This window comes from Zingiber officinale, chromosome 10B, assembly GCF_018446385.1.
Source record: "Zingiber officinale cultivar Zhangliang chromosome 10B, Zo_v1.1, whole genome shotgun sequence".
Classification (NCBI taxonomy): domain Eukaryota; kingdom Viridiplantae; phylum Streptophyta; class Magnoliopsida; order Zingiberales; family Zingiberaceae; genus Zingiber; species Zingiber officinale.
Window position 1 is genome coordinate 82,236,369 of NC_056005.1, and position 24,052 is coordinate 82,260,420.

General features: G+C 35.2%; 2 pseudogenes; both read left to right on the forward strand.

Annotated features, from left to right (window-relative positions):
- LOC122028835 overlaps positions 1-24,052 on the forward strand; it is a 70,256-nt pseudogene that overhangs the window by 22,571 nt on the left and 23,633 nt on the right.
- LOC122028836 lies at positions 8,143-11,207 on the forward strand (annotated as a pseudogene).

The window sequence follows — 24,052 nt, forward strand, 5'->3', positions numbered from 1 at the left end:
GAACAATTCTGGCATTTGGAAACCTTTTTAAGGTAAAATGAAGCAACATGACATATCATGCAAATCTATATTTTTGGTGAATGTCTAGCAAGCTCCTGGCTCAACAATGTTTAGTCTTTAGTCTTCTCATTGTAATTCCTCCTTTACTCTTATAGGTTTATTACATGGTTGATCTCGGGAATGGTGCTAAATATATGAATTTCACGGGTTGTGGTAAATCCTTCAACCAGACATTTACTCTAAAACACTTCAAATTTATTCCTGATAGTTACTCTTTTGTTTTCAAAACTGAACTTCTGTTTTTGTTTAGTTTATGACATGGTTTGTTTTAGTGTGTTACTGTGTTACAGTCTTCATCTTTTTCACTGCTGCTTGAACAAAGCACAATAAAACAAATTGCTACTAGTTCATTCATTTCATACCCACAATCAGATATGTCAATCTCTCCAACTGTTTCAAATCATTCATCAATTCAAACATCCCCGCAAATCAAGTGTTTTTCGATGATGGTCATGGATTCTGCCATTGCCGTCTTCCAAAGCTCCTTATGTTGTACTTAAAGCTAACTTAACCAAGAGTTTCAACTTGATTACATTGAATTTCTCCTCAACATTCTATAATCTATACCACTAGGGATGTCCATTGATTTGCAGAAAATATATATTCCCAATTTCAGCTTTAGATGGATTGACTAGGCTAGTTAAGAATGTTCCTATTAGTGGTTCACTAAAGCATCTTGCACATTGACCTCCTATCCCAGACATTTTATTGCATGTGAGACCCACTCTACCACATCCTAACCTCTTGTCATCTCGACTCATTTAGACTTGGTAGACAATATCATTTTCATTGGTGTTCTTTGTTTCCCATGTTAAGACCTTCGTAATATGTTTCTTAGACAAATGACACAATTTTAGGTTAACTAAGATAAAAAAATTTCTTGCTAAATGTGCAAATTCTACTAGGGGCTACTTTACTTCCTCCATCATTAACTATAACACTCATGATCATTTGCCTAAATCTCACTCATGGTTTAAAATCTTATACCATGCTAAGTGAAATGGTTGAAATCTATCATTCTGATAAATAATGTTTCATGTGTTTTGTTTTATGCCAACATTTGATACTTCTTAGCATGCTACAATACAAGTCAAGATAAATTAAGATAATGTTGTTATTTTTTTTAGCTCGTCTCAGTATGAAATAATGACAAACTTATACTATTTCACATAGAAAAAATTTAAATTTAAGTATATAGTTGTGTTTTCTTCTTTTGTCCTTTTCATCTCCTCCTTTCACCTCCAATTTGCCACTAGCATCATCCATCTAAACATTGGCACGATATTGAAACAATATCATTTTAATCAAAGAATAAAACTCTGACATCACTTAAGATTTTGAACCGTCTTCACTTATCATGTTTCCTTAATTTGCATAGCTTAACATCATTTCATGCATCAATGATCATCTTAGCCTTTTGTTATCCAAGTTTCTCTCCTAAGCTTGACAAATACTCTTTATTAAGCATTCATTCTATATTTACCTATGATTTTAAGTGTCTTTTCTCAAGAATTTTCTATCCAAAGCTCAGAAATCAATAGGAAACGCAAATGTCTTAGGTTATGATTGTGCTCTGCAAGAACTTACATGATTTAAAATCTCATGCTATACCGAGCGACAAACATTTACTTTCGCTTGTCAACTACACGATGCCTACACTAGCATGCCCCACGACTGCTGTGGAGGAGTTGCTCGAGCTGCGGGGCTCGCGCAAGGATTTTTTTTTCCTTTCAATTTATTTATTTTTCTACAATATATATTTTTAAAATTTTTAATTGTTATTATTATTTTTTTAAAATTCTTTCCTCTTCCCCATATTTTATTTATATGAAATTTTATTTTTAATTTTTTTTTTGGAAGTGGGCACACACACAGTATTACGGGGAGAACGTTGTGATGTTTTGAGTTCTTGCTCCATCATATCCGTTTTGCTTATTTGAGTTATGGAGGCCAAGGAGGCTGACTCCATCGTCCTTAGAGTAGTAGACAAGGAATGCTAGGAAGCAAGACCAATGGTGGAATTTGACCTAGGATGAAGGAAAGAGTATTAAATATGGCCAATCTTTTGATGACCAATATTAGTTCTCAGAATGTATTAGATAGCTATGTAAACTCGAATTGGACTTTTCATTTACCACCTCTATACTTGGTAACCAAAGTAATAATTCCCATGACCCACAACCCGCAAACTCAAAATTCAATAATGTGTTAGAGTTTAGAAGTATTTTTTTTTGCCCCTAGGGCGTAGTGCAGATGGTGGGTGCATGACATCTCTGGCGTAATGGTCAGGGGTCAATTCTTAGGAATTGACGACATGGGGCTTACCCCATCATAGCCCTAACACTTGTATACCTGCATTTACCTCTCTCCATATCTATGGGACCGACACTAGGAGACCGTTAAAGTAGTGTATCTACCTTTTTTTAGAAGTAAAATTTTCTATAAATAGTAGAGTTACAAGTTTGACCAAGGGGAGAGGAAAAAAATTCGTCACCAATCTCAGATGTGGCACCGTCGCATCAATACCTATGTTAGAGATTTGACATCCCAATATCAACACTCTATGTGGACACTCAATAATTCTATCAATCAATATAAAATTTTTCAAAATGGTTATGTTAGAAGTTTAGGCTGACACTTATGGTGGATACTAATCCTCAAGTTCAACTAACATAAGCTAGGTAGGTAGGTAAGTTAGCATGGTTTAAAATTTTGAATGGTACTGAAATTTTGATTTATAATTGGAACGATATAGTTTCGATATCGTATCTTATCATGTCATGCCAATACAATTTTAGTACCTTTTGAAATATAAAATATATTAATTAAAAAAATATTATTATAATATTTGATTATTATAAATACTTATTGTTCCGGCCTAAAGACCGTGGATGGTCAAACTACTTGCCAACGAACTTAAGCAGATTGTACGACTCCTAAGGGGATGTCGGCGAGGGAGAAAAATGGACTTAAGGCTCATAAAGAAAGAGGTTAGAATGGTGTCAGGAGGTGTCCCAATGAAGCTACTCCGATGCTTAAGTTAATGGGTTGTGCATGAGTTAGAGGAAACAAGGAAAGGCTGGGGAGTTTGAGGACCCGTGCGTGTGTCCTTTAAGGCCCACATGCCTTCTACCATTGTCAGATCCCATTTCAGGGTCTTGTTAACCGATCCCTTCAACATGACTTAATCTGCAAGGAGCAGAAGAGCTAGTCAGTGATTGGGGAAATCTAATAAAAACAACGCCTTACTCCATCGTTCCTCCAGCATGACTGCATTCAAGCTCAGCATGGCTCGATAGAGTAATTGACGCTGGACATGATAGCGATTATCCTGTAGGCAGACGAGAAGGGAGAATTGAGGAGAAGGCAAGAAGAGAAACCACAATGAGCATCCTTCTTCATACAACATAAGTATTATATAGACCCTGAACCCTAAGACTAAAAAAGGAAAGAAATCCTAAAAATTATTAACAATTTCTATCTAATAAAAGGAAAGAAATCCTAAAGGAAAAAGACTCATAATCCTAAATCTCTAAACGTACACAAAATCTAAAAATACAAAGATAAAAGTTATCAAAAATACCTTAAATACCAAAAATACCTTGTAATTATGAAAAATAAAAATTATCAAAAATACCCTAAATACTAAAAAATCTAATAATAATAATAATTTGTAGATCGCTCGAGGTTGAAAAGAACTCGTACTCGAGTTTAGAGTAGTGTCAGGTGGTTGCTCAGGAGGATGATCCTGTGGTATCAAATTGGTAAAATCTTCTAATAGCTGTTGGACTTTGGGAATCATCACCGATCCACTGATGCTCTTGTCCATCTTTAGATCCAAGTAGATGCCTTGTGTGTGCGGCCTCTCAAATTCTACCACCTTCAGCAAAAGGTATTTGTAAGCCCTTCTCACAAAACACTTGTGGTTCAACTCATTAGCAGCAAGGGCTCGCTGTTTGGAAGAAGCTTTCATCCTTGAAGAAAAGTGCTTCAATTACTAATTTGGAAGCAAGATTGTGATCCAGGTCATCACACATGAGAATTTCTCTTATCATTCTCATGAAATGGAGACTCTTCTAAGATCACTGCAATCCAATGGGCCATGATTGTTAACCCTCTACATCGGAACTAGCTCACCCACTTATCTCTCTTATTCTCTCATGGGGTTGCAGGAAAAAAAAATGTACCTCTTCCACTTCTTCATTTTTTTTGTGAAGTTTCTTAAATTTATCTCAATCAAGATTTAAAATCTCATTTCGGGTTGGAGGTTTGTTAGATTGAATTAGATAATTTCAATATCATATTGTAGTGTTGATATGTGGTATTGGCGACAAAGTAGAAGTGGAGGAAAGAGATGAATAAGGAGAAAAAACAGTGGGTAATATATCTAGAGGAGCTATTTGGCTGCTTCATCCTCAATCAATAGAAGTTCGAAATTTCAACTTTTCCGGAATCGTGAATTAAAGAAAACACTTGTTGTCGTCCAATCCTCGTGGAGTTTCATGTGAGATAATAAAACCCTCATGGAGTTATATCATGAATTGTGCAGTTCTTATGGAGATTATGTTGTGCACACCTATTCTGAGTTGTCACATACGAGAGGCTATTTTGAGGTCTCTTGCTAAAAAAATTTATAATAAAATTTAGTCCTGTAATCTTCTTCTACTTAGCTTGTTTACTTTTAGAATAAGGCTAATAATTAGATAATAAATTGGATTGAAATTTTGTAGAAACAAACTAAAAAACAATGAATATTACTTGAATTCAATGTGATGCATGCCAAGTATCTGCACACATTCACACAATCAACATGGACAACATAAGATAGATTACTCTTGCCAACTAGTATCAAGGATCATTAATTTATGAATTAATATATTTTGCTAGTTCTGCTGGGCATGAGATGAGATTTTAAACCATGATTTAAATTAGCTAATATTGTTCTTGATGTTGTTGAACTTAAGTTATTGCAATAAATATTTGTTATTTTGATCTTTAATGTTATTTCCCTTGTCAATTCCATTGACTAAAATCTTTACTCTTTTTTCTCCTTATCCAGGTAATACATTAAACTGCAATCATCCTGTTGTCATGGAACTGATTCTTGATAGTTTGAGACATTGGTGAGTTATAGTGTTTATTCATGGACATACATTGCCTTATATTCAAGGCTTAAAAAGTTTTGCATATAAGCCAATCCTTAGTACTGCATATTAACAATATGACATATATGTAGATGTGTTTGCAACCATCACTAGTGTGTAACCTTTCTTACTTTAGAAGCAACAAATTTAGATAATTTCTATGTAGAAAGTAGATTATATCAACCACAGAATGACTGCCAAAGTACCATACTGCAATAATTTATAAGTTTCTAATACTTTTCACGAAGCTAACATTTTCACCCGTAAATGATATGGTAATATTCTTTAGAGTAATCGTCATGATTCAACAATCACTTTTAACAATCACGTCATCTTCACGCGAGTGAGTAGTGATTCATATATTTCTGTCATGACTTTGAGGTACAAGTGAATCAGGAGCTCCACCTCTGTTGAGATAAGTTATTAGATCTTATGCTGTTGCCATTATATCTAATGTCAAGATTTAGATGTGACCTATTGATGTTAATCATTAACTAACATTCCTTTTGATTTGTCGCATCTTTCATATCCATGGATCTAGGGTTGCTCTCTCTATTCTTTAAATTTGGTTTGCATAGAAAAATTGGATTATTGTCTCCTCCATATCTGGTCTGTTTCAACAAATTTTTAAATAGGCTATAACTCAATATGCTAACTCAGAGTGAGCCACTTGAAGATTAGGGTATTGTGCCCAAATATAGATTATAAAGTCCTTGTCTAATTGGAGAGAATCTTTGATTTGGTTGCATATTAAGGCATACGACATGCAATTTTGTAGACCTATTTTGAAGTTGCAGAAAATATATATCTAAGTTGAAGTCACAAATTTTGCACTTGAATAGTAGTTTTCTGCATTCATTTAACTATTGAACTGTTTTCTTTACTTATCTGCAAATTAGTGAAGTCATGCTGCTTTTATATACCATTTGCTGAATACGTGCTCTTTAGGAACTAGAAAATCCATATCAGTTACTAATGAGACCTAGTTATGTCTGATATCTTAATTATTTGACAGTCTTATTTGACCTTGCCTTTTCTACATTATTTGCAGTTAAATATCAAATATTCTCCAGAATAGATTCCTTCATTCAGCATTTAAATGTTTGTGTTCCTAAATTTGTAAACAGTGTTGCATATTAAATGATAGGCAAATGTTCTTCATCTGTTGATTAATTATGAACTACCTGGTAAAATTTTTCTCACTTCTAGGTCAATAAAAGGCAATCTTTCTCACTTCTAGCTCAATGTAAGGAAATGTAATCTAGTTTTCTTTTGGTTACATTTTTCAAGTTGTGCACGGTGATATTATTTTCTGGGATTTGGTTGATGGCACCTGGGCAATACACACTAAATACATTTACTTATGATTTAAAAATGAGCTCGTGTATTTTGTTATTTATTTTCATCTTTCGTGAAAACAATGCTAGAGCAATTTTAGTCTTTTTTATTATTTTACGGAATTAGGATTTAGGGTTATTTTCGTCTTTGCAATATTAGGGTCTCAAGTCTATTTAAATAGTGGATAGTTGATTTTAGGGATAGTTTTTTATTAATAAGAATTTATGACCACACCGTTTCTTCCTGTCGAGTTTGGTTGCCTATCTTCTGGCATTCTGCGGAATTAACAGGGTTTAGAAGATTGCTTCCGATATTCGTGCGCGAATCAACAAAACATATAGTTATTCGTTGCATCAATTGGTATGTTATTCGTTGCATCAATTGGTATCTGAACCAAGTTGATCTTGTGGAATCATGCCACCGAGAAGAGACAACAATGCATCGACAATGCCTTTGATCATGATATGGAGCAGCCGTTTCAAGAGATGGTTGACAGACGATTTGACTAGATTATGTAGAGGATGATGGCGATGTTGGGAACCTTTAATAGGGGAAATCTAGTTCAACACAATAACTATCACCGGGCAACCTCTGATGTGAAGGGCGTTTTTGACGAGGAGGCTCCCTGTGGCGTCGCAGAGCATCTGATAAATTTATTCGTAATTTCAGGCTTTGACTGCAAGATAAGTGCATCCGCATGTCCGCTTCCAAAATCAAGGCAGTAGGACTTCGAGGAGGATCCTAATATGTGAGATCCTCTCGGAACATGACAAGATCCGGACGGAATCCAACCTCGACGAACGACCCCTTTGTCAGTGACAGCAGAGCTAGCATCTTCGACAATTATGTCTTCGTTGATATCTTGGGATCATTGAATTCGTCTTCTCATGGCCATTTTGCTACTTCATCATCGACACGTCATTTTTGATGACCTTGTGGATTTCGCTACAAAGCCCTCATCCGCTATGCCTATCTATGCTAAGCAGGTATATGATGACGATATATCTGACCGGTGTTTCAGTTGAGAGATTGGGCATAGATAATTGGAATGTAAAAAGGTTGCAAAAAAAGAAAAGTGTTTGTGGAGAATTCACAGGAGATTCAGTGTATGATGAGGAGGCTCTAAATGAAGTACTATTGAAGGAGATGTCAAAACAACATTAGTAGTTCAGCATTTTTGTTTGATGCAAAATTGATAGTGGACGATGATTGGCCGCGGAGTAATAATTTTCAATCAGCATGTACTATTCTTGGCAAGGTCTCATCGGTCCAATTCATAGGGTCACACTACCATTTTTAGTTAATGAATTTTAGTCGCAGCACCTTTTGCATGATAGAGGGAAGGTTTATGAGCAACTTGAAGTATTTGGTATCCCAATTCCAAATTATGCTCTTGTGAATAGAGAATATCCTTATCAAGAGCTAGAGTACTTTATTGAGGAAGAAGATTATATTGAAGTTCATGTGAAACGCTTCTAGAAGCCTTTTGTTCATAAACGTGTAGATGGAGATGATCATAGTATATTGTTATACTATCCTAGCTTAGTTGGTGGTGGAATGAAAGAATTATTTCGAAAGGTTTGAAACCTTATAAGTTGGGAGAGTAAGAGCATCCACATTAGCTTCTCTAAACACAGAATTTATCTTAAATTCTATATTTTACGTAAAAAAATCTTTGCATGAGCTATTTTATTGATTCCCTAAATTTAAATTTCATGAATAGTATTTCTCTAAATTAGAGAATTTAGGGAATGAGATTCATTCCCTAAACATTAAAATATCATTTAATTTGGGAGGAAAAAAATAAAGGGAGTGAATTTGGTAATGAAAAGTAGATATTATATAAGGAGAGAGAAAAAATAGTAAAAAAATGGAAGAGAGAGAAGAGAATAATAAAAAATAAAGATAATGGAAATATTAGGTAGCTAATGTAGTGTGTAGTGAAAAATGATCATCGAAATTTAATAAAGTGGGCGGTTTATCCTAAATTTTAGAGATATTATAGAGAAATTGACATGGATGTTCTAAGACGAGAAGACTCTTACATTTATGAGGAATTCATGCCTACCGGTGGAATAGATGTAAAGGTGTATACTGCTTGTCCTGAATATATCCATGTAGAAGCACGTAAATCTCCTGTTGTTGACGGTGTTGTGATGAGGAATCTCGATGGAAAAGAAGTGAGTTTTCCTGCTCTCTTAACTCTTGGTGAGAAAGAAATGGTAAGAGATGTGACGCTAGACATGATAGCAATTATCCTGGGGGCTACCGGGAAAGGAAGATTGAGAAGAAAACAAGAATAGGATCCTTCTAAAACAAAGAGAAATACACCACCCAGTTTTATTAAAAAAGAAATTTTATTATGAATAAAGGATAATTTCTCAACATCTAAACATGACTCTTATATTGACCACAACCTAAGACCCATATAAAAGAAAGAAATTATAATTAACAGATCTTAATTTCAATCTTGTAAAGAAATAAAATAGACTTTTTATTCGAAAAGGAAAGTATATAATTGAACGATCTTAACTCAAAACGCGGATCAAAACAAATCCTCTCCTATAAATACTAGGAATACCAAAATTACTCTAAATACCCTAAAAATGAAAATTACCAAAAATAGCAAAACGACTCTGAAAAGGGTTTAAATCGTGGAATTTAGGGATAAAATTTGGTGGTTACAGTTTCACCAATACCAAACGTAGGTTTTCGAATTTTTCACGTATGGTCACCGACAGAATCTGATTTTGAGTCTCGAGTCAAAGGTTATGCTCATTTGAAATTTAAAGGGGTCATATTGGGCTTCATCATGGTTTTGCTCCTACATCAAGATGTGTGTCTTGCTTTTTGCCAATTGGTTTATGGCTTTGATCTATTAAGGTGTAAGGAAGGTCATATGTTTGTGATTTCAACGGCTGGAATTTTGTGAAGAATTCATACAAGTATGATGCGTGTGTTTTAAGGAAAATGTTCCGTGATGCCAAAGCTCCCCTTTTATAATCCACTATTCCTCCTAGCTTTCCTTGGAAAGTTAAAGAAGTTGTTCAGTCTGAGGGGTTAACACATCAAGGAAGTGGACTAATTGGAACATTTGGCAAGTCTGAAGAGCTTCCATGTGTTATAGTTGTTATTTGTCATGGTGAACAGACTCTAAAGAAGAAGGTTAAACTAAAAGTAAATTTAATGTTGAAGTACAATGGTGGGAGAGCAAGAGTTGTGACAAAACTCAAACGTACTGTTCAACTCCAAGATCTGTTGGAGGCGACCCAAGTCCTTCACGTAAAAGTAGATCTGGTCGTGAAAGTGATAGTGAAACTGAAGACATCGAACATGCTGAAAAACTTTGCCAAGTGAAAGCAATACTTGAAGAGGGTGGCCATTTCGGGAATCTATCGGAAGGTGTAACTGAAACCATCAAAATGGGTCAAACTACCAAAACCCAACGCCAATTGTGAAGATGAGCATCTTGTTGAAGCTCTCATGGTTCTGAAGTACGGTGGTGTTCTTCCTCATGCTGGAAGAAAACAGGTAGAAGGGCTGGGAAGGTTCTTTCGGAACAATATATATCCTGGTGAAGGAGCAGTCCTCCATCTTCATAGCACTTATTGACATGATCAAACATTTATAGCTCAGATGAGGGCCATGTTAAGATGTCAGCAGCAGCATTTGCAAAGGGCCTTCTTGGTCTAGAGGGACAGTTAACATCAATTTTGGTTTCTCTTGTTAGTAAAGACTCTTCAATGTTGGATGGACTAGAAGATGCCAGCAGTGAGATGGAAGAAGCTAAGGCAAAATTCCATGAAATTAGTACTTCAGAAGCAAAAACGTTAAATGGAAATATGTCTGGTGTGCCTTCATGGATGGTTGATGGAGCTGGTGTGCTTGATAATTCATTCCAGCTTCTTCATGCTCTGATTAATTTGACAAAGAAGATAACTGCAAAAGTGAAGCTACCTAGTCATATTCGCACGATTGATATTTTTAATATGAAGTATTTGATTACTTTCTATGGTGATTCTTATGATAATGATGTGGCTAGCAATTTGAGGGCAAATTTGTTTACCTTGGGGAGAATGATGCGATAACAGAAGAGCAATTTTATTTTATTTTATTATTTTTGTGGAGTTAGGATTTAGGGGTATCTTCTTCTTCGCAATGTTAGAGTCTCGATTCTGTTTAAATCATTAATTAGCTGATTTTAGGGATAGTTTTTTTATTAATAAGAATTTGCGGTCACGTCGTTTTTTTCCTTAACGTCGAGTTTGGTTGCCTATCTTCTAGCATTTTGCGGAATTAACAGGGTTTAGAAGATCACTTTCGATATTTGTGAGTGAATCAACGGAACTGATAGTTATCCGCTACATCACAATGCATGTTTTCTCCTGCTGTTGGATATTACATTTGGGTACTTGTTATCAATATAATCTAGAACTAATTCAATAAGAGTGAGGGAACTATTAGGTGTGGCAATGTTGGCCAAAAGGGTTTTTTGTGAAATGAAAGGATGTGAATGAACTTAAAATTCAAATTAAGTAAATTTTAGCCAACAATGTTGATGTTTTTTCCTATTGATAATGGAATTTTGATAAAGTTCTGAATATGATTCTTTTCCATTAATGTTTCCCTAATTATCTATACTCTATAGTCTCTCTCTTGCTACATTGACAGGACTAATGAGTACCATGTAGATGGATTCCGATTTGATCTTGCAAGTGTGCTTTGTCGAGGGACTGATGGTGCTCCTCTAGATGCCCCTCCAATAATCAAGGTTCTTCTTTTTACACTGCTATCATTAATTATTTACTGCATCTCTTTTTGGTAAATTTGCTTTTCTACTCTGTTAAAACCTTGTGTACATTGATTTACTTGTTTTGTCCATGATGCAAAATTGACAAGAATTTGATGTGTTCATTGTTTATTATTGTACAAATGCTCAATTGGATCTTTGGTTCCTTGAACAGTTCCAGTTGTTGATCGCTTGGTTTTAATTACATCAGTGCTTTATAAACTATACAGATGTTTTGAGATGAATATGTCACACTTTGTTCAAGCAATGTGACTGAAGCTAAAATTATTTATTTTAAAGGGTTGAAATAAAAACAAGTGGAAGAGAGAAAACAATATTGGATCTATCCAATAAAGAGTAAAGGCGAAAGAAGTATTAGAAAACACTAGTGGCTAGGATACATCTTAAGCTTGATATTGTTTCTTCCACCATTATTTTAGCATGCTCAAAATTGTTGAGGTTTCTAGATCTTTGGATGCACCGATACACTTGGTGAACATGTTACAAGGTAATCCTGCAAAATCAAGTTTGGATCCCTCCATTCTGAATAGACCTTATGATCTTTCATACTTAGACTGTATATAATCCCCATTATGCTCGTGTTACATATTTAGCAATATGAGTGAACACTCAATACCCCCATTAATAATTTGTAAAGAATGATCTCTCATTCTTGTAGGTCTATTACATAATAAGTTCAATGGAAATTTGCAAGTATAAAATATAAAAGATAGATAGAACAAGGATGAAGTGGGACATTTCCAATGTCCTTAACCAATGAGTGGTAGGACTCATGGGTGATGTGAGAGTGGAGAAAAAGGATAAGATGTGCTCAAAAGCTAGAGTCTAGGATCTAAGGAGACAGCCTAGAGGCAATAGATATATCTCCTTGAGTAAATAAAGTGACTGGTTGGGATGATGCACTAAAAGGAACTGAGAGTAACCCTTGGTTGGAACTGTAGCTGTGCTAATTTGTGTAACCTTGCCTACATCACACCAAGAGTAGTTGGAAATTGGCATTTGCAAATACATATGATATTCACCCCCCTCTAGCATTTGTCCATCTCGACCCATGCACTCTTATTGAAAGTTGGTTGGTAGGCTCATTTGTCTAAACATCACCCAATCATACATCTCTTATATTGTTAGCAAGTTCATGCCAGCGCCTCAGCATCTCTACCAATCTGTCTTTCAAAACTAGATATATTCTTAGCACCTAATCATAGCCTATTCTTTCCTACTGGTTCTTCACTCCAACTACAAGCCCACAGCGATGGGTCAACTGCCTAGACACTAGGAAATCTACTACAAGTTGGTGCATGTTTCTTGGTGATGCTTGTATCTCTTGAAAATTCAAGAAGCAAGACACTGTCTCCAAATCATCTAGCGAGGCAGTACCATGTCTGCTGTATGCAGTACCATGTTTGTTGTATGCTTCGAGATCATTTGGCTGTGTGATCTCCTCACATAACTTGTTTCTCCCAAGTTCAACTTACTCCACTATGTGCTGACAACACTAATGCCATCCAAATTGTTGCCAATCCTATCTATCATGAACACACGAAACCGTGGTTTAAAGTGTTGTGCCGAGACGGTCGAAATGGGCGAAACATCTCGTTCCGCCAAGCGACCGACACCAGCACAACCTCGGCACCAGACCCATGACAGCCGCGATGTGTTCCGCGACCCTGTGGCCGCAGTGGAGGGGTCGCTCGACTCCGCAATAGCAGCGGAGAGATCGCATAACTCTTCCACTGCCGCCGCGGAGGCGTCGTGCGACCCTGCGACCACTGCAGAGGGGTCACACGACCACCACGGTAGCGCAGGAGGAGTCACGCAATCCCTGTGGTCATGGCTGAGGGGTCGCACAACCCAGTGGTAGCGCCAAAGTCGCATGAGCTCGCGAGTGGTATCGGATTTCGGAGTTTTTTAAATTAAACTTCGGTTAATTATTTTAATTAACTCCTAACTATGATGGAGATAATCTAAAGAGACTTTATTGAACCCTAATAAAATTATCTAATTAATTTTATATTTTATTTATTTTAATTTTAAAATGATAATAAAATATTTATTTATTTATTTTATCTATTTTCATATCTTTTTTTTAAAGATTATTTTTTATATTGCTTATTTTGTTTATTTTTTAAATATTTATGTTAAATATTTTATTTTTTAATTAATATATTTTATATTTAAAAAATACCAAAACTATATCGGCAATGGTATGATACGGTATCGAAACCATATCGTTCTGGTCCAAGACCGAAACCTCGGCACGGGTCGAAATTTTAAACCTTGCACGAAACATATAAAAGTTTACTGCCACTCTATCTAGGAGGCATATAATTGTTAGGTAATTACTCTATCATATATCTCCACTACTCTACTACCCTACATATCGGGGATATTTTCATCTAATTCATGACACATCAATGCCATAAATTCCTTGTTAGCAAATTGATGCTTGTGGATTTACCAGAATCAATTTGAGGGGATGTCAAAGGAATCAGTTGGTCATTTAAACCATAGATTATATGTATTAGCTGTCAATGATTACTATTTAAGACCACCAGTTATATGCATTACCTGATCATTTAAAGACAACAGGTTTATGCATTAGCTGGTCATTTAAAGCCAACAGATTTTATGCATTAGCTGGCCATTTAGAGCCAATAAATTATATACATTGTACAACTTTTATGATTGTAGATCTTTTATTAATTAGGATATATTTGTAGACTATCTTTTGCAAATTTGTATATGATAGTTTAGCTATTTTAAGGGCTAAAAATCAACTTGTATAATGGGGATAATATAAGTAAAATTCTTCTCGAAGCTAGGGAAGTATTTTTTTGCTCAAAGCTCTAAGTTTTCCATCTTTAATATGCTCAAAGCTCTCTAAATGTTTTCAACTTGGATGAAGTTGAAAAAGGGCATAGTTGTTGATGGTGGAATACATTGGTAGCCTAACTTGGTTTGGATTGACTCTGTAAAGCTTAACAAAGACTCATTTTCAGGAGAATGGCACCCTGGACAATAGTCTCCCTACATGCGGAGAGAATGCATGCATGGAAGGATGAGTCGTGGGAGATGAGTGGAAAACATGCAGAAGGACATTCATGTAGGCATCACGTGAACTTGGTTTCTTTGCTACCTCATCACAGAAGGGCGCACACTGAAGGACTTGCATACCTTGTCGCTGGAACACATACAATGGATGTACAAGGATAGGCTGGGTTCAATTACCCACACAACAAGATGAATATTCCTTTCACAATCCCACATTGTTCCCTAGACGTATATATCATTGTTACTAAGATAGAGAATATTACAAGTTCACCATTGTGACTTCACATATTTACGAATGAGTCTATAACAATGTCAAAGTAATAAAAAAATTTAATCAGTTATGAGTTTCTCAATATTTCCTTGTGACCTGTTAGCTTGGGTACTTTGATCTAGTGTGTTTGATCATTATGCATTCTGGCTGTGTTATGTTCTTTTTTTCCAGTGTTTATAAAGCTTGGATTCTTGATTACAGAGTAGTCCATCTTGAGTATTTCATGTTTTGTCAGTTACAGTTTTTTTTTTTTAGTGGAAATTTGACAGCTTAAGATGATAGGGGCTCAGCTAAAAAAAAAAATTGAGGACTTTATTCCATCCTGATTGTGGTTTGTATGCAGGCAATAGCTAAAGATGATGTACTGTCGCGGTGTAAAATAATTGCTGAACCATGGGACTGTGGTGGACTTTATCTAGTGGGAAAGTTTCCAAATTGGGACCGGTAACAATCATTCTATTTTTGTTGTTTTTTTTTAAAATAGTTTCTTATGGGTTTCTGCAAAAAATTCCATGTCTATTAATTACCTTCTATGCAGCTTTGTTCCTTGTCATTTGCCTCGTGGTTCCTTCTATAATGTGCATTCTTATCAAAAAATTGAACCATAAACTTTTGGGTTCTTTTGGGTATGGCTTATTGTTCATACTCCATAACGATTTCAATCAATTTTATAGTACAAGAAATCTTGTATTTATTGATTTCTATTATTTTGTTACTGCTTAAGTTCAATTTCTAGAACTCATAGTCATTTAATATCTTAAAATTACCTTGTTATAGAACTTGAAACATGAAATTATTACTTGACATACTTGTGATATTTATGTTCTCTTTAATTATTTATAATATTAATACTCTTTTATCATGATTTATAATACTTTATTTGAAAACATATTAAAAAATACAGGGATTTTATAAATACCATTTAACATATATTTTGCTATGTCTACTAGGTGGGCAGAATGGAATGGAAGGTACCGCGATGATATTCGTAAGTTCATAAAGGTAATACTTTAATATTAGTTCTTTGATACTGTTCTCTACTCTGAGGCAAAATAATTTTAGGGAGGATATTGGAATGAGAATTTGGGAGTAGCAATGAAATGTGTTCACTGCCCGATAAAACTAAAATTTAGTAAAGATCATGTCATTTCAAATGTTCATTTCCTCTCATACATACCATTCAAAGGGAATGAAAAGAAAGTGGATGTTCTTTTCAGTTTATATTCCTTAACTACCATTTCACATCATTTTATTATTCTAAATATACTAAAATAACATATTCTATTTCGTTTCCCTACCATCATATTGGCCTATTTTTATGTTATAATCATGGTTTAAAATTTCGAGCCGTATCAGAATTTTGGTTTATGACCGGAATGATATGCTTTTGGTATCGTGTTGTGCTGAGCCGATATGATTTCGGTACTTTTTAAATATAAAACATATTAATTAAAAAATATTATTATTATATTTGATTAGTATAAATACTTACTATTAGGTTAAATTAATATTTTAAAAAATTAAGATTGAGTAAAAATTAATTTATAATTAACTAAAGTCTAGACATAATGTTTAGGATCAAATAGGTTTAAATTAAATTGAATTTAATTTATTTTAATCATTTTAAGGAGAAATTTTTTTTCCTATGTATTTAAGGCGGAAAGGAATAAGAAAAAAAATTAAAAAGGATTTTTTTTCATGTGTTAGAGGATGAAAGAAATAAAAAAAATTAAAATATGGGGGAGAAGGAGAAAGAATTAAGATGGGAAAGAATTAACTATTAAAAAAATTATCAGTTAAAAAAATTAAAATTGAAAAAAAAACTCAACGGCTTAAAAAAATTAATGGTTAAAAGAAATAAAGAAGATTTTTTAAATTGAAATAAAAAACTCAGCCTCATGCAACTGTCGTTGTCTTGCGTTAGGCGTTCGCAGGGCCTTGTGCGAGCCATCTACGCAACCTCGGGGCCTCACGCAAGGCGTCCGCAAGGCCGTAGGGCGTGTTGGTGTCGACGTCATGCCAGTCAAGCGGCGGAACAATAGTTTCGCTCATACCAGTCGATACAGTACGAGATTTTAAATCATGGTTATAATAATGTTATCTCAGAATTTAGAAACTAGGTTTCATATGTGCAGTGAATTCCATGTTGTTCTGGTGCATCTTAAATCAAATTGAAAAGAAAAACATTTGTGGTTTTGTTGTTTTTGAAGAAGCTAATGATATGTCAGTGTGGTTGAGGGAGCATAATAAGGGAAAAGGACATGCAAGAAAAATATCTGGATTTTTTTTTAAAGTAATATTTGGATCTAAAACTGGCATCTTGATTTTGTTTTAGAGGGAGTGGTGGGTTAATTAAGCATGCATATAAAGCTTTACTTAACGTAGCAAAGATGAAAATTCTAATGTAGATGCATGAGATTGCTATAAAAAGATTAAATAAAGAATATTATTTGTTGAAATTCATTGGCTAACCATTATTTAAATGCTTGAGGTGTTAGAAATTATTCCAATCTTTGTAAATGTTCTTAATTTGCCCCCTTCATGTGTGGATGAACTTATAGAAATTATTGATTTCAACATATAAATTGATGAAATAATATTTTTTAATATATCGGAGTTAGACCTTGGATCTCCTACTCTGTTATAATGTTGATTGCCAACTACTTATCTTAAAGCTTGAGCTGGTAAGAAAGATGTTTGGATGATATTAGATGCAATTTTGTTAAATGATAAAATGAGCAAATAAGTTGAGATGATATAAATCTAAATACCATTAATAGATTTTAGATTTGGATGAGTTGAATTGATTAAAGGTGCAAAGAAAAGTGGGAGATAAGACTCAGGTTCTAATGGTGGAAGGGGTGAACAAAGGAAAGGCACCTGAGAGAAGCTTTATCTAACAACTCCTTCCTTCAGACAAAGGGTGGAAGGAAGATGGCTCGAGTTCTTTGTATGATGCTTTGCCCAAATGAACAGTGCACACGTTTGACTAGAAATTTCTGTCAAAATAAAACTTTTTTTGAAAAAATCTTTTTTAATTTGATAATTTTTTTATAATTTCTTTAAACGAACTTTCCCTCCATCTTTATTTCCCTCTAAGGAATAGGAAATTTATACCTTTTTACTCCAATTTTTTTCTTCTAGCTATTTTCTTTCCCTAACTATTTCTCTTCTATGTAGAAAACTGAAGAAAACAGTTAGAAAAAGAAAAACGGTAGGCAAAATTGCAGGAAAAAAGATTGTGGAATATATTCCACCCAATTCTTTCCTTTTATGGAAACTTTATTCTTCAAACTAAAAAAATAAAATCATAAATCAAAATTAGATTCTTAAATATATATATAATTAAGCTTGGATTTAACCTTGATGCCATGTGAAAACTAAGGTTTCTAGTCAAATTGGATAAAAACAATATAGAGAAAATTTGGAAAATATTTTTTTTCCCTTCCCTACTTTTTTTCTGCCAAAGGAAACGGAGGAAATTCAAATGGGAAAAAAACTTTGGCACCTTAGTTTTGTTCGCTAGTAGGATACACGCTTTAGGAAATTTAATCAATATAACAAAAGTTAGTTAATAGATTGCTATTTTTTTTGGAAAGGTAAATATATATAAAGATCCCAATGATTAAACTAATATAGACTTTAGACGCCTACCAACAAAAAATAGAAGTGTCTCTAAACCTTGCGGGCAAACAATCCACGCAAGGAGACATGACCACCAAACCACATAAACATCATAACCTTTGTGGGCTAGCACAACCACGCAAGGTGACATCACATAACCCACAAACCATCATAACCTCTTGCGGCAAACCTAACCACACAAGGAGACATCATTCACCACACACATCACATGACCCACAAAACCACAAAACATCATACCCCTTGCAGCCAAACATAACCACACAAGGAGACATACTACACCACACAACTTAAACACATCATAACAACTACCAACTCTAAACATCTACAAATCGAAACATGTGAATCTGAATTTTCCGGAACAACCCTGCTACACACGGTGCTTCCCCTTCAAACCGATTTTTGTTCCGTGCTTGCCACAAGAGGTAAACCATGCAAGAGACTTCCAAGTAGCACACCTTTTGTAGAATTGTATGAAGAGAAAAAGAATATAAATATTTTTCATCAATTACATAATTTACAAAGAGTCCAACTAAAATAGGAGGATGCAGGAGACACTAGAAAAGGAAGATCACAAACAAAAGGAAAATAAAAATCTCTCTCAATCATAGATTGACCTCTCCTATCTTTCTATGTTACTTCCCTAATCTATCAAATCATATCAAGTCAAATCAGATCCGAATATTCTTTAATATTGGCAACACTCCCCCTCAAGTTGGTGCAAAGATATCTATCATGCCCAACTTGTTGACTTGAAATTCAAATGCCTATTTCAACAAGCCCTTGGTCAACACATCTGCCACTTGCTATGAAGTTAGCACAAATGGAGTACAAATTATTCCCTCATCGAGTCTTTCCTTTATAAAGTGTCGGTCAATCTAACATGCTTTGTTCTATCATGTTGAACTAGATTTTGAGCAATGATGATCACTGCCTTGTTATCACAGTACAACTTCATAGGAAGGTTAATTGCCTTAAGGAAGATCTCCTAGGACCTTCTTAATCCAAAGAACCTCACAGACACCTTAAGCCATAGATCTAAACTTTGCCTTAGCATTGCTACTAGCAACTACACTTTGTTGCTTGCTTCTCCAAGACACTAAATTGCCCTAAAGAAATATACAGTACCCTGAAGTTGACCTCCTATCTGTGATTGATTCTGCTCAATCAACATCAGTATACACCTCAATTCCTCTCTTGTTATTTTTTCTAAAGAAGAGTCCTTTTCCTGGAGTCCCTTTCAAATATCGGAGAATTCGATATGCAGCTTCAAGGTGCTCTTTAAATGGAGAGTGCATAAATTGACTCACCATACTCAAAGCAAAGGCAATATCAGGACGTGTGTGTGACAAGTAAATCAACCTTCTAATTAGTCTTTGGTACCTTCCTACATGAGTTATCTGTTTGTCTTCTCCAAGCTTAACATTAATATCTATTGGAGTTTCTGATGGTTTGTTGTCACTCATTCTAGTGTCTTTTAAAATATCCAGAATATACTTCCGTTGTGAAACCACAATGCCCTTCTTGGTTCTTTCAACTTCCATTCCAAGAAAATATTTTAGATGACCCAAGTCTTTAATCTCGAACTCTTTGGCTAAGCTTTGCTTCAATTTGCTCATTTCTTCGGCATCATCACCGGTCAATATTATGTCGTCTACGTTGACAATCAACATTGAGATATTGTTCTTGGTGGATCTTTTAGTAAATAGAGTATGATCAGATTGACCTTGAGTATATCCTTGACCTTTAACAAACCTTGTAAACCTATCAAACCAAGCTCTGGGGATTGTTTGAGTCCATATATAGACCTTCTCAGCTTGCACACCTTTCTTCCAAATTTCTCAGTGAATCCGGGTGGGGGTTCCATATCAATCTCCTCTTCTAGATTCCCATTTAAGAATGCATTCTTCACATCTAGCTGATTTAATGACCAATCAAGGTTAGCAACTATAGATAGAAGTATTTGTACTGTGTTTAACTTAGCAACCGGAGAAAAAGTCTCAAAGAGTCTACTCCATAAGTCTGAGTGAATCTTTTAGCTACTAGGCGGGCCTTGTACCTCTCCAAGGATCCATCTGAGTTGTACAACCAACAACTGTCTTTTCATTAGGTAAGTCCACTTTCTCCCAAGTAGAATTCTTCTCCAAAGCTATCATCTTTTCAAGAATAGCTTCTCTCCACTCAGAAACATTCAGGGCTTCCTGGATGCTGTTAGGAATGAATACACTAGACAATTATGAAATAAATGTACAATAGGAAGCTGAAATATTTTCATAAGACAAAATTTGACCGTGAATATTTTGTACAAGATCTAATACCTTTTCTAAGAGCAATGGGTAGATCTAATTAACTAGAAGAGTTAGACTCAGAATTACCGGAAGATCAAGGCCTTGTGAATCATGAATTTCATGATTGAACCTCTGATTGGATTCTTGAGGATGCTGGGGACTAGGGCCTTCCTTTTTCTTTGAATAGACAAACCTTTATATTGTTTCACATCTATTTCTGAGCTTGTTCATTTTAAGATGGCATTATCACAAGGTGTTTTTGTTTGTCGGTAGATACAATATTTTTCACATTTTCTACCTCTTTTATTTTTAGTGATTAGGCATCATTAGGAACAAATGCAAAGGTTAAGTCAGATTTATCAACACATTCATCTAAATTAGTTTTGTTCTCGCCTTTAAGATGAGAGTTTTGGTATGAAGTTCCTTCAAGGAAGGTGGATCCATAGAGACAAATATCTTTTTTGAAACTGGATCAAAGCATTTGTAAACCTTTTGATTGGTGGGGTATCCCACAAATATGCATTTACGTAGTTTTGGATCAAGTTTTGACTTTCTAGGACCAAAATTATGAGCAAATGCAACACTTCCAAAGATTTTCAAAGGGATGTTTGTCACTAACCGAAAATTGGGAAATCATTTGGTGAAGACCTGGATTGGAGTTCTAAATGCCAAATTTCGGGTTGGCATTCGATTAATCAAATAGGTTGCTATCAGAATTGCTTCCCCCCGAAGATACTTAGGGACCTTAGTTGTAAAACTCAAGACTCTAGCAACTTTAAGGAGATGTTTATTTTTTCTTTCGGCAACCCCATTTTGTTGGGGTGTATAATTACATGAACTTTGGTTCACAATTCCTTTCTCAGCAAAAAAAAAATTCCCTAACACATTGTTAAAGAATTATGTTCCATAATCATTTTGAAAAATTTTAATCTGAGTCTGAAATTGAGTTTGATCATGTTATACAAAATTTTAAACATCATTGCAGCATCAGTTTTTTCTTTTAGCAAAAAAACCCATGTGACCCTAGTGTGATTATCAATGAAAGTAATATAACAACGTTTTCTAGAAAGGGTGGTCACTCTAGAAGGACCCCAAATATCACCGTGAATCATAGTAAAAGGTGCTGATTTTTTGTATGGCTGAGATTGAAAAATAGATCGATGATGTTTTGCTAATTCACATGACTCACATTGAAAAACTAACTGCTCTTTATTTATAAATAGCTTGGGAAACAACAGTTTTATATATTGAAAACTAGGATGCCTCAATCTATAATGCCATAACAAAATTTCACCATTGTTTGGAACAGAAATAGAACTGAAACAAGTTTCATTGACTTGCCTTCCAATAATTGACCCTTCATTAAGGAGGTAAAGCCCACCATTCTATTTAGCATCCCTAATCATCTTCCTCGAGGTTAAATCCTGAAATTCACGTGAGGAACAAAAATTAATTCTACAATTATGATCATGGGTGAATTTACTGATGGATAGAGGATTGTATGAAAGGGTAGGAACATGTAGATCTTCCAATGTTATAGTTTGAGAAATTGGTACTAGTCCTTTTCCTGCAATAGTAGCAAAGGATCCATCTAAAATTTTGACCTTTTTATTCCCTGCACTTGGTGTATATGAAGAGAAATATTGCAAAATACCAGCCATATGATCAGTGACACCTGAATCTAAGCTCCAGAAGCCATTAGATTTGGTACATGTAGTGGTACCGGTGGAACTCAGCAAGGGCACATGAAGAGTTAGAATTTTCTAAGGATTGGGATTGGAATAGTTTTTGTAAGTGCTCCATTTGTTCCTTACTGAAGGGAAAAGATTATGAGGAAGATTGCTGCTTTGGATCTGAATGGTTCACATGAAGGGCACGACTTTCTCCTCCTAACTTGTTATCGATGCCTTGTTTTCTGTTCCCATTTGTTGGTTTTCCATACAGCTTCCAATAGTTTTCACGAGTGTGCCACGGTTTTCTGCAATAATCACACCAAGGCCTTTGCTTTCCTTGTCTATTTCCTTCAAATTCTGCACGATGAACTGCAAGAGCAGACCCCTCCATTTCTGGTTTTGATTCAAGAACATTTTTTAGCATCACATGTCTTCTTGCTTCTTCTCTATGTACTTTTGAAAAAACTTCTCTCAGAGGGGGAAAGTGCTTTCGTCCCAATATACACCCTTGAACCTCATCAAGTTCTTTGTTCAAACCAGCTAGAAACACAAATACTCGGCCTCTTTCTATCTTCTTATAGCGAGCACTATTGCTTGGATTTTGCCAATCTTCTTCTTGATGGATTCAACTCCTACCAAACAATCATCATCTCATTATAATAAGTTGTTACTTCAGGATCTCCTTGCTCCATTTTCCACAGTCGGACATTCAATTCGAACAATTGAGAATGATTGTCCAAATCTGAATAAGCTTCTTTAACAGCTTCCCACACATCTCAAGCTGTGGGTAGAAATATAAATGACTTTCCAATCATAGGATCCATAAAGTTGATTAACCAAGCAGGGACCATAGAATTTTGAGACCGTCTCGAATCTTAGATCATTTGTGGTTGGGGGTTTGATTTCACCATTCAGACATCCAAGTTTTCCTTTATCGTCTATTTCCAATCGCACTGTCTGAGACTACTCAAGGTAATTTTTTCCATTCAGTTTATAAAGGGTAATCTGGAAAGAGCCAATAGAGTTGTCAGGAAGAAAACCAGCCATCGGTTGAGCATTTGCCTCCAAAGGCATCACCTCACTCCAGCATTCGAAGATGTTGAGACAGGGCTAACCATGTCTGTCTTAAAATTCATCCTTACACTCCATTGCTCTGATACCATGTCGAATTGTACGAAGAGAAAAAGAACATACATATTTTTCATTAACTACATAATTTACAAAGAGTCTAACTAAGGTGGGAGGATCTAGGAGACACTAGAAAAGGAAGATCGCAAACAAAAGGAAAATAAAAATCTCTCTCAAGCATAGATTGACGTCTCTTTTCCTTCTATGTTACTTCCCTAATCTATCAAATCAAATCAGAATATTCTTTAATACTGTCAACACCTTCGTACCATTGTCTCGATTCCACCTTTGAAAGGCCTCGAATAGCCACTGAACAAAATTGATTTGATGTTGAAATCCCAACCAACACCTCACCTTATCCCACAACTCCCTTGTGATCAAGTAGCAAAATAGATGTGGCCCTTGGACTCGTCTTGTTGTTTGCATAAGGAACATATTTTGTACGCCTCATAAGTCATTGTGTCTGTCGTCCTCAATCGTCCATGAGCAAGTAACCACCAAGTAAACCAATGCTTAGGCATCAATCCAGTCCTCCACACAACCAGTGCCCACAACACCTTCGCCGTGCGCGGTCTAAACAATTTGTACGCATTAGCCACCCCTTTATTTTCCGTTGCAAACCAATCAATTAAACCAATGTTCACAAC